This window comes from Pieris brassicae, chromosome 4 (assembly GCF_905147105.1).
Source record: "Pieris brassicae chromosome 4, ilPieBrab1.1, whole genome shotgun sequence".
NCBI lineage: Eukaryota > Metazoa > Arthropoda > Insecta > Lepidoptera > Pieridae > Pieris > Pieris brassicae.
In genome coordinates, this window is record NC_059668.1 from 5,726,880 (window position 1) to 5,740,045 (window position 13,166).

At 32.2% G+C, this 13,166-nt stretch overlaps 1 protein-coding gene across 5 annotated transcripts in view; it reads right to left on the reverse strand.

Annotated features, from left to right (window-relative positions):
- The window catches only part of LOC123708132 (caskin-1), a 191,095-nt gene that overhangs the window by 67,447 nt on the left and 110,482 nt on the right, over positions 1-13,166 (reverse strand). The gene's annotated exons all lie outside the window — the stretch shown is intronic.

Here is a 13,166-nt window from a genome sequence, read left to right on the forward strand (position 1 = left end):
ATCAGTATGCGCCCTATGATTAATGTCATACGTGGGGTGGTACCATAAGCGGAAAGCATTTTAATGAAAGCTTCCTTATTATATAAACCTGTTGTTCATCAATTATAGAATTTCTGAAAGATAAGTTTTTAACTTCACACTTGATAATTTATATAACAGAAGACGAGACAGCCGCGTTTTATAAGCAGATGCTTGATCACTGAGTAGCAGAGCGGATACCTGGTACTACTCAGCACAAACTATAATAATATGGCCTTTCGAGCGATGTCTTACGGAGAGTAACTAACTAAAAGGTTGTTTGTCTGGAAGAGCTTTATTCTCCTCAGTTGTTTAATAAGACTTATTTAGTTTCATTCGTATTATTAGTAATATAAAAAAAGCTTATGTAACTCTTTTAGCCACAAAAATTATGCGGTCGCATTTAAATCATATTTCAAGTTCATAGATAAGTGGGGGAAAGTTAGGGCATCGTACACAGCGCGGGACACAAACGTCAACTGATTTGCCGCCCCCTCCCAATTATACCTAAAAATCGCTTCTGCGCAGACAAGGACATTTTGTTCAAGATGTTTGCCGGTATCTATACGTTACAGAAAAGGTCATTAATATATCTTATCTGAGAAGGTTTACTAATTTACTATGCACCAAATAATTTGTGACTTCTTATGACTGAAATCAAACCTAGAATTCAAATAATGATAAAGAAATATAAAAAACTAAACGATTCTTTACATGAGAATGTCTAGGAAAATCCCGTCCCATCCAACGTAATCTTCAAGCATTTTGGTCTAAAATTGGATCCATATTTTTGCACAGCTACGCAAACAGGGCGGCGATCTCGTTAGCTTTCACAAAGTAAATAAAACCAACACAAAACTGAATCGAAAATTTCGCTATATCGGATTTTCTTTTCACAAAACCACGGCGCATTTGATTCTATTATAAAAGTCACCACAACTACTGTTCTATAACTTCGCTCAAACTCAAAAACGCAATAAGCTTCTTGTTCTGGCGATAAACGGTTGACGCTAAAAAATGTATTGGCGTTTGTTTATTTCCTAACGGTCGTCTTTTTCGTGCGAAGATTTTTTTAAAATATAAAACAGTGAATAAAGACGCCTATGTATAAAAGTGGTCACGGTGGTCTTTACATTTTTTACTTTATCTCATTTATAGATGTCGTCGTATAAGTAGGAAGTAATTAATTCAACACGGTTATGTATTTACGCTCAATAACTAGAAGTTACATCTGAATGTCCTGAGTCATGACCTTGGAACTAGTAAGTGAAAGTGAGTTTTTTAGTTTGAACCTCTTAAGTCATATCCTGTTGTGCTTATCTGTACTTTTTGTGTCGTATGAGCAATTGTCGCCTTGTATGGCATAACATTACAGCATTTGAAACCTTAGGTATATACACTGCTCATGCTTAAAACAATATAGGACAACATACCTGGTTGCCTAGCAACCGTATGTTGTTATGAGATTGTTGCAATTCCTTGTTTATACTTTCAATAACTTCCTATTATAAATGACGTAAAAATAGTGTACAACTCTCTATACTTTATAGATGATTCAAATAGTTGCTACTTATAGTTTTGTGTCATGCAAATGAACTATTTGACTTTCAATGCTCTAACACAAGATTTCTTAAACATAATTTTCACAGAATATAGCAGACTGTTTTTTATTCAGCTAAATTTCTACGCAATGCTGAGGCCAAGGGTATAGATTTTTACGACCGTTCACAACACAAACAATTGGGTATTATATGACGACCCACATATAAAATGTGATATGCCGCACAAGAAGAAATACTAAAAATAACTCGTCTTATATGTACTTAGAGAGTTGAATTAGAAAATAAAAAGCCTTGATAGACACTTACATTTTATTTCAATTATTTGATACAAATTGTTTATACTTTACAGTGTATATAGGTTTTTTGAGTATTATTTCGTGGAACATATTACAATATAATGTTTTGCCTTATATATTTGTAGACGTTGTTTTGTAAACCCTCACGTCATATTTCGTTAGAATTAATAGTGACGTGTAATCATTTTTCAGAAAACATAGTTTATAACACAAATGAAAGAGTAACCATTACATTTTGATTTTAAACCGTCTTGAGAGTCCCACAGCTAAGAAAACGTTAAATCTAAGCCAATGGAATATGATCAAGTGTAATATTATGCAACGTCAACATTTTATCTATTACAAGTTCAATGCCCGACCTTACATTCGTGAAATATTCGCTACGCATCACATTTTCATCAAAGTAAATCCTGCCAATCAATCGATTATAATTATGTGTGACCAATCGCTCAATCGAATCTCGAACTGCTGTACTGTTGAAAATTTAATCTTTGTCGGCGTTATTGTAAAATAGGTGGGTGGTATACAGAAGTAAATAGCTTTTAAATTCGTTAATAAAAAGTTGATAAATATACCTCCTATCAATGGCGATTATACCCATGGTTATATATCGAAGAAAAAAAATTGTCTACTTTGTTTAAAAAATGCAACAATATATATATATATATATTGTTTTTTTTGTATAATTGGATTTAGTTTACTTTGTTCTTTTGCAAAAAATAAAAAGGCTTTTTTTATTTATTACAATATATCGGCCTTTAGTGGTCGATAAGGTCCTGCGAGAGGTCGATGTGAGCGAATAGTATGGGATGGGATAGTCACGTTACCACGATAGTCACCTTGACTTTTACTCTCTTAATATTTGGTTATAGCTTCACCTTTTTATTAAATCTCAATATTTTTGACGTTTGACATCAGAGAAAATAAATTTGAAATTAATGAATTTTCACAACATGGACCTCTGGTCTATGTAGTATAAATAAGATTACTATATGTTAAATGCCTAAGATTTCTGTACCTGTTTCGTGATCATTTGGTTTTTACAATGGGCAAGTAGGTGATCCGTCTTCAGTCCCTATCACACGCCGTCGAGTTGGGTCTAAAGCATGTTGGTTTCCTCACGATGTTCTCATGTTAAGAGCACATTAAGGGAGGAAGTCAATTGTCATAGCCGGAGTTTAAATCTTATCTTAGAAATGAGAGTTGCACGCCACTGAGCTGAAACTTATCTCAAAAAAACTCCTTAAAAAACTATCATATCATATATAAATATGATAACAACCTCGCAATTAAAATACAATTAAGATTGTGTAATTAGGTTTAAATTAATTCATCACTTATATGGTACATAAATATTAATTGGCGACTTGTCAGTACCTAGTGCAACTTTAAAGTATGGACATAATTATTTATTTTTCAATGTAACATAACATGTAATGTAACATGTGTAAAATGTTAATTTATCAATATCCTCGATGTTATCAGCACTTTTGTAGACTCAATTAATGAAAATCGATTTTCAATTTAGCGATTCGTATCGGTGCTGTTAATTCGATACTGCAATCATGGCTTAGTTTTTAGTCGGCCAATGCAATTTAGCTGTCAAAATGTGTATGGTCAAAAATATTTGAATTAAGAATATTTACGTTTTAAGGTTATTAAAAAAATGTGAGCGTGTAAAATTTACGTCAAGGAAATTTATGAATACGAAATACATTTCTATCATGATTTGACAATTTTCAACGTACTTGCTTTTGAATAAATGCTTTTGATTAAAAAGAGTGGTGGAGAGTTTATTGCCAGTTCTTCCGTTCTCTTCCGTTCTACGCCCTTGATTTGAAAACTGGCAGTAAATGTAAAATTAGAAGTATTTAATGTACATTTCTTTTTTTGACGTTCAAAAGTGTACTTTGTGTCACCTATATTAATAAATGATTTTTTTACTTTGACTTGAATATTATAGCTGTAGACAGAAAGCTTATTAAATTAACTTCAAACAAATTGGAACGGAAGTATATTACGCAAATAATGTTTCAACAAAAATAAATTATTAAGTTATTTACATAAAGTCAAGAATACGCGTATTTAACCACTCACATTGTCACCTAAAGAGCAAATAACTTTATTTACATCAATAAAAAGGTAAAAAACGCCAAAGTGCCTCGTAAAAATAAAAGATTTTTTGAATGAAATCGCAATAAAGCCATATTCTGTGTTGTGGAGTGGGCGTTTATAGACTCCCAAACAATACATTTTGCATATCCTTTAAAACCAATGTAACATGATCTATAAAAATTTTATTACCTTGCGCACTCCAACAAAAAAATTGCCAAAGATCTTTGATAAATGGTGTATTGGATTACTTTTGGTATGCGTGGGAGTTTAAAATTAAGAGTACTTCGAAGCTTTCCTCTAGACTATTTGATTATAGATTGAATTAACATATTTATCGAGGAAGTACCATCTTCAATTTACTAGCAATTCTTAGCTTTATATATAAAATAATGTACATCATTTTAAAACTAAATATTTTTTACACGTAGATTAAAGTTATTACCAAGTTTATTAATCTTACTACGTTTTTCTAAACATACAGTACTCAGTATTTACAATACTCTCAACCTACGTGGTATTTTTTTGAAACATTGTCTTTCGTTTTTACATAAAACTTATTTAATGTCAACGCGAATTTATGAAATTATTTACATATATTGATATTACAGATAAGTTTTTATTTGATATTGTTTAAGTGAAACTTATTTATCGGCGTTGGAAAAAAAATACCGTCACATTTTTTTCCGTTACGCGCCATATTTTTCTTGTCCTACCACGGTTGATTCGAAGCCATTTAAACAAAAATATATAATAACTATAACAATGATAGTAATAATTATGTTACAATTAATAAAATTCTGTAATAATCTTAGTAGTAATAAGGCAAAATGAACTAATTGTATTGTTTGTATTAATGTCTATGATAATAAAAGCCTTTGGTTAAACTTTATCTAATTTAACTTTATTCAACCAATTTCTGTAAAGTTGAATATCAAGTGATCAATTTTTAGAAAAATAAGGTCATAAAAAAGTTTCACTTCTTTCGTGTGTACACTAGTACACGCACACATTTTTTATTTAATCCATAGAACTATCCTACAGTTAATTCATATTAAATAGCCCTAAGAAAAAACACCGAATGAGAAAATTTTCAACAAAAAGTCATATTTTTCTGTAATATCCAAACAAAGACAATATTATCATCGTCAAGAATATTTAATTAGCATAATTTTCGTCCTTGTCTTTTTAGAGAACTTTTTCGCATAATACAAAGTTTAGCATAATCAGGGGTGTATTGTTTTAATACTTCATTTAAATATATTTATTGTATTTGAAAAATATGTAAATTATGTAAAATTCTCCCAAAATATCAGTAAAAAATATCAGAATCACTAAAAAACGTATTATAGCGTGAATAAATTAAATATGGTTCTGTGATATTTTGAATCTGTAAGCTGCAACAACTTATGACTATAGGATTTTTTTTAAATACATAGGTATGTAGAAGCAATTTTACCATACCGTTTTTTTTAATAATTCTATATAGGACAGTAGGACACTCGACCCAGAGGCGCAATTCTTTTAGAATTTGACGCACGTTCCCCGTTTACACCGGGCTGTTTATTTTGAGGTTATCTTAAGTAAAAGTAAACTCTAGAGAATACTCGTCCTCGCTGAAATGAAGGAAAAATTAAGGCTTTCTTTGATTATCCTCAGAATGCCTCTTACTAAAATGAGGATCAGATTGGGGCTGCTAAGATTTATATTTGGAAGGGCCCTTAATCAACGTTCACTCTTCGTATATTTTGTTAATAGAATTGTATTTTTTACGGTTTAATTAAAATTCACGTACATATATTTTTACTTAGAGATTATCTTCTCAGAATAAAAAACATCTCGTAGTAATTGAAATCAGTAATAAACCTCAAAAAAAAACCTTGGTAGACTTAACCTTATTGATGTGTTTAACTGTGATAATTAAATTAAAACGTTTGCCCTTTATTTAGAAATTAGTTAAATCGCAAATATGAAACACGTACTGACACAGAAATATGTCCGCAACACAGTATACTTCGTGGGTTTGCATTTTACGACAGCACAAAATCGGTGGCAACTAGATTTCCCTGGGGTAAAGGGGAAATCGATAGTTATTGCTGAATCCCTCTGCGTTATTGTTAAGGACGCATATGTTAAGCGTTAGGGATCGTATACAATACATACATACATACACGTAAATACCACTTCCGAAGGCGAAGACCACTTCAGGCGTAATGTACTATTAATTTTTTTTATTTCTAATTAATATCGTTAATGTTTATTTACTTTCCTAATAAAAATAATAATATATTAGTGGCGCTACAACCTTTTTAGGTCTGGGACTCAGATTTCTATATATGTTTCATGATCATTTGGTAATCGAATAGACAAGTAGGTGATCAGCCTTCTGTGCCTGACGCACGCCGTCGAATTTTTGGGACTAAGGCAAACCGGTTTCCTCACGATGTTTTTCTTCAACGTTCGAGCTAAAGTTAAATGCGCACATAGAAAGAAAATGCATTGGTGCACAGCCGGGGGTCAAACTTACGACCTCAAGGATGAGAGTCGCACGCTGAAGCCACTAGGCCAACACTGCACTTGTTTTTACTAAGAGGTATTATAATACTAGTAATTTATATAAGTTTGGAAAAATTTTCTGCTAAAACTTCTGCGCAATTTATGCTTATTATAAGCTAACTTAACACATATGTTGTTACCTTTTCCAATTATAGTAAAAGACCTTGAACGAACATTGACAAAGTTACGGAATAGTATTATTAGTTGAAAAGCCCAATTATATATATATATATATATATACACAACAATTTTATAAGTAATTTCGATTTTAAACATTAAATACGACACGAGCCAAATATCTGAAATCACATCGTAGCAAAATATCGTGAACACTAAAGAAAAATTGTTTGTTAAATCGGCACCTGCGATTTCGATAGACCCTTTAATATTTGCCTATTTGATATTGTTCGATCGTGAAGGGAACATTGTGTCGTGAGCTGAATACGTGACACAGCTTTAATACTCCATAATACGACTTCGGTCTACTTAATGAGCTATCAATAGTTTTATGTTAGCGTCGGCTGGAGGCGAGATTTTTTTATGGGACAGGAAGAGAAACGAGTTGGTTAGGTCACTTTGAATAAAGTGATAACGGCCAGACACTTGAAACACCTAGCGGGTGTGTTGCCGACCTTTCAGAGAATGGTATGCACTTTTCTTGAAGACCGCTAAGTCGTATTTATGCCTTCAAGAGCGCGGTGTTGTGGAACGACTGGCTTCGAGATGGAGAGGGTGGAAATTTGCATTCTGCCTCGACGTTCGATGATGGAATTACGTCAGTTTTTTTTAAAAACCTTCCGAATAGAGGCTCATGTAGAGGAAAAATGTAGAAGGTACAAATTAGGTAATTTTCGTTGTATTTCAATACCGTTGTAAAATTTAATTACGTAACAGTATATTACATAAACTTAATTTAAGTAATCTTTTTATAACAAAACGATATTTATCAAAATAATTTTTACGGAATATTAATGTGTCATAATGAAAATTACTATCATTTTCGGCCTTAGCACAAATACCATTCACGAATTGATAAGTTATTGGTGAATCCGGTTGTTAACGATTGATAAGATATAATATGACTCTATCAGTTATATTTTATGATAATTTTAAATAGATATAAGGTTTTTGAATCAGACAGCTTGGTGCCAACAATAAAAGGTTATCCTACAGTGGAAGATATCCTACAGTGGAAGATATCAATGAATTATTATTACTGTAGGACAGTACAACTTAATAAAAACTCAGAAATCAAACCTTAAAAAAAGTGCGTGCGTACAAAGTACACATGTCACAAGTGAAACTTCTTTTTAAATTAATTATTACTAATATAAATAATATAAAGCCCCAATAAATGATCATGTACCAGTATATGATCACTCCATGTATTTGTATATCTATATTCACAACGTGTACACACTGTATACGTGCTAATGATAATTATTATAAATAAATAAAAAATCTGCGTTAACTGCAAAAGACGTTACGCAAAATTGCCATCTAAAGTTCTCACTTTTCACACAGAAAAAAATTCACTTGATGCATATTAATATACATAAATAAATTTAGCTTCAAAAAAGTGTTAATTAACGAATACTACACTAGTTATATTATTCCTGCAAACTCAATTATTTTTTTACATGTCTGAGATGAAGTCACTTCAATGAAGTGGACAGGCTGTAATTTGCTCAAGCCTTTATTTACCATCTTCGGTAACTGGTTATCGGATTTAATTAAATTGTTGTCAAGTGATGTCTGCGAGGCTTATGTAATAATTACCATTAAACGCACTATTAAAATACTTGGTTTGACAGTTCTCATACTCGTACTTACCTGGAACAAAAAAATAAATAAACATTATATAACAATTTACAAGACGTGGCGAAACAATTAAAAAACAAAAGAGGTCTCATTTCGAAATACATAAGGACCTAATTCCGTTACGAAATTTAGGTCCCTAAGTCTGTACAATTTAGTCTAAGCAACCGCTTGTCAATTATACACGTGGTCAGACTTCAATATGGTTCAACATTTCCCTTACATTAGCTGTTCATACATATAGATTGGGCAACAATTCGTGTTAATAGTGAATCGTGACTATAGTAGGCGCAGTACAGCCAAAATCTGGTAATTGCCGAGTAACGATATGCGTGTGATAGTTTTAAATTAACTTAATTACGTATAAAAATCCAATTTAAATATAACCAAAGAAAATGAAACGAATAATTAATAGTATTTTGAGTAGGTCGCAGTACATACTAGAAGTCTACTTACTAGCTCGAATCCATTAAAACTAAAAACTAGATATGGTTTAATAACTGCAAACACAAAAAACAAAAGATGTACAGAAAGCTTTCAACAACTTAACGGTACAGATAAAGATTCCAAATGATACATTAAATATGACATGCGAGTGCTTTTAAAAATAAGCTAAAACAGATCGAAGGGGAACAAATCGGATTCGAGACAAACAAAGAGCATCAATTGATCAAATTACTAGCAACGACGCACACCGTGATCCATTGTAATCCGAATGCATTGATAGGGTCAAATAATAAAATGATGCAGAGGAGTGTGACCAATTTATCTGTTTAGTACATATTAATATTAGTGTTAACGTGAAAAATAAAATACTGGCTGATAACGATAAAAGCTATGATGACATAAACAAGGTATGTGTGAATCATGTAATAACACGGTAGAGCGTTATTTTTGTCAAAAATGAACGTTTCGAGATCAGGATAGAAATGTGTGCCCTCAGAAGGGTAAAATCGAAATAAAGAGGCGCGGGCCGAACAATGTAGGGTATTGAAAATTTCACAAAGGGCACATGGTGCTTTCGAATAATAGTCAATAGGATCCAACCTGACGGGCCTTAAGAATTCGAGGGGGACTCTTTTTACGCTATTTACAGCCTTGAATTTAGCTGGGAACTACGCATTATACCTTACGATATTGGTATTGTGCTATGATAACGAAGCTGTATGAGGAGTATTTTTAGGAAATCTGGTTGACAGTTGAAACTTTGTTACAAATGTTAGAGATGATTAAATGTCAACTAATGTTTAACAAAAGCCACAGATAATTATCGCGTTATGACAAATTATGTAAATTTAATAAGTGTCTAATTTTAAAAAACAAGGAGTTAATAATATGGAAATCTTAACTTAATAGTGTTTACAAAGGCATTGACCAAATAAAAGGAACCGTTTCTTAAGTCACAAAGACTTTATTCCGGTTTATTAAAACCCTGTCAACATTTTATAACGCCATTGTTGTTTTGATGAATGACGACAGGGATTTTGCAGGCGTTGCCACTGAAATTAAGGTGTTCGCAAATGAGACTTTGCTGGAGAAGTGTGTAATCTTCACGAAACAAAGACGATGGACGCATTTCCAGCATAACAAAAGAAAATTATTTCCTCTTCTCTCACGGGTGAATAAAATGGTATTGCTGGCGATTTAGTGAAAATAGAGGACAATCAATAACTTAATAATAACAACAGTAACAAAAATAAACAGCAAATATATATATAATATATTTATAATGAATGATACGAGGATGATTTCGAAATATTATATAAACATATAACATAAACAATAGTTAAGTAGTAAATTACTACCGTTTTCAAAGATACAAGAAGCAGTCTGCGACAATTACTGACTGCCGATGGATGTTATAGCAGTTTTCCTACCTACTACAGATCATTACAGTAACTTTCACGTATGTGTCAATTAGCTTAAAATTATACATAACATGGACAATACCGCTTTTAAATTACTTAGTCAATGGATTTTAAACCTTATAACAAGCTAGTAAGGTATAAATTTTGCGACTGCAGATGTGCCATTTGGATTACGATAAATATCTTCGGAAACAATGGCCACTTACGGACGGGTATTTTGTTAAAAGAAGCCGGTTTAATAGCAGTCCATTTTACAAATATAATATGAGTAATATTAGAAATTTTCTTGAATACGGCTATTCTTTTGTTTGAAATTAATGATATTTTGATATGTTATTAATGATTTGACTTTTCTTAACACACGGTAAATTGCATACAACAGTGATAATCTACACAGATATATTGTAGGCAATACGTTAAAAAATTACGTGACAACAAGCAGTATTATATTTTCAACAGCAGATTAATGACGAGAAATTTAAAACAAAACGTCTAAATGTGAATAAGAGAGGAAATAGCGCATTATGTTTATAGAACTTTATTTCTCATTACAAAATTATATTTTATTTACATGAGAAATTTAATATTATGTATATACGAGCGAGATACACGTCCCAATTTTAGTCCACTACATTCACTTTGACATGCATTTTTAATGCCCTACGTTATATGTATCATAGTAAGATTATATGAAGGCACAATAGATGTCACTCTTCTGTAGTAATTTAATAGAACAATATCAGAACATACAATACAATCATCCCTCGGCTTACGTTGAATTAGAGGTCTTACAAAGATCTTCGGAGATAGTTCTCTATTGTTCACCTTAATTGTTATTGTGGAGAATTAATTTAGGCGACGGTAAGGCTTAGCTGACTCTATCTCTGTCAGATTTGCGAAAATTTGTTAACTATATTAATTTGCTATCACTGTTATTGTATTAGTACATAATAGTTGCGTATTACGTATTACTTAAATACAATTTGTAAGAAAATAAATTATATACCACATATTAGCCGAAAGGCTTTGCTAGAAAATGATTAAAAGATACTACAGAGATTTGTCCGGAAAGCAATCATTTTCAGCATACATTTGGTTTAAAGCCTTTTTACCTTGATGAAAAATGAAAACTTTACTAAAGTGCAGACGCTACTTCCTATAAATAAATATAAGACGCAAGCAGGATGTCGTATTTGTCTAAAACGACGAACATAAAGACATATCCCGTTCATGGGGATACGTGCACTGTGCAGATAACCCATGACTACGTGAGGTGGCGAAAATGACCTCCGTCGTGCAAAAATTGATAAGAATTATAGCTGTACTTGTTATTAGGAGATAATGATATCTATGTGCGGCAGCTATCCACCATATCGTGCAAGTGCAAGGTAATAAACCTTTCTCATTCCTTATGGAATTCATAGATTCACCTTATGGTGAATCTTATGAACCACATAGATCGAAAATAAGAAGCATAGAAGTATATTTATAGTTATTGCGTAACGAGAGCTTCGTGTTGTAAATAATTGAGTAATCAGTAGGGATTTAACTTTAATTTATACTCATTTTAATAAACTATTAAATGATTATCTTTAAAATGTTCAGTTTCGCATTTATAATCCTTAGCTAGCATTACAATGGGAAACCAAATAAAAACGTCAAGGTCCATTAATTTATCAACATAACAAAAGCAATTTAGCTAAGAGAGGTTGTCATCGCGCTACTGGCGAATGTTGAATAAATGCTGACAGACCGCATCGACCCTCGGACATTAGATGTGTTATGTCAGCTACACAAATTGAATTAGAGCAAGCAGAAGTGATTCGTAGATATATCTCTAAATAAGTAATGGCATAACAAAATTTATCAAATATTGTTGTTTTATTATTAAAGAACATGGCGAAAATAAATGAAAATCAGTTGCGCTATAACCTTTGAAGGTCTAGGCCTCAGATTTCTGTATCTGTTTCATTTCATTCATTTGTCCATCTAATAGGCAAGTAGGTGATCATCCTTCTGTGCCTGAGACACGCCGTCGACGAGTCACGATGTTTTCACCATTCGAGCGAATGTTAAGCGCACATAGAAAGTCCATTGATTGCACAGCCAGGGATCGAACTTACGACCTCAGAGATGAGAGTCTCTGAAGCCACTAGGACAACGCTGTTATACGTAAATGAAATTCTCAGTGAAAGTACTATTTTGATATTTTCTATAACATTTTGACTAGACGCGGGAAATACGAACAGAAACTAGCATCTTTATGTGCTTGGAGGCTGAAATCAGTGTAACGGAAAATTAAAAAGGCAATTTTCTAAGTGAGACCACTTCGTACAGCTCGACACGAGAGATAAGCTTTGCATTACACCCCTCATGCTCTACTTTTACTTACTGTTTTTCTTGAGAAATATTTGTTTTAAAAATACTTTACAAACTGTGTCAATTACGAGTCAGATAAGTCAAACTGAAACCTATGCACAGGTATCAATATAGATTACAATCTTCGTCACTTTAAGTCTATTTTTATTTTAAGGCTAAGGTTTCTAAGCGTTATTAACGTGTAGTATTACAGGTGATTCTGTTTTATTAGACGTGGGCATGACCTTCATAGCGAACAGATGTTTCTTAATGGATGAATTGTTTTTCATTAAAACAACCAAACTATCGTCATCTAATTTAAAATTAATTCCAGGAAAATTAATGAATACGGCCATCATTATTTGATCATTATGTAGATGAGAAAATATATAAGGCGATAATAAATCAAATGTCTACAACTAATTAATCAGCATTTTAAATATACACAATTATATAATTTCAAAAAAGAAAAAAGCGTTTAGTACAGTCAAGCTTGACGTTAAGCTATGGAATTAAAGCCACCAACCTCTTGGTCATTTGTACCCGTCGTACTAACAATTAACACAGACGGGCCCACC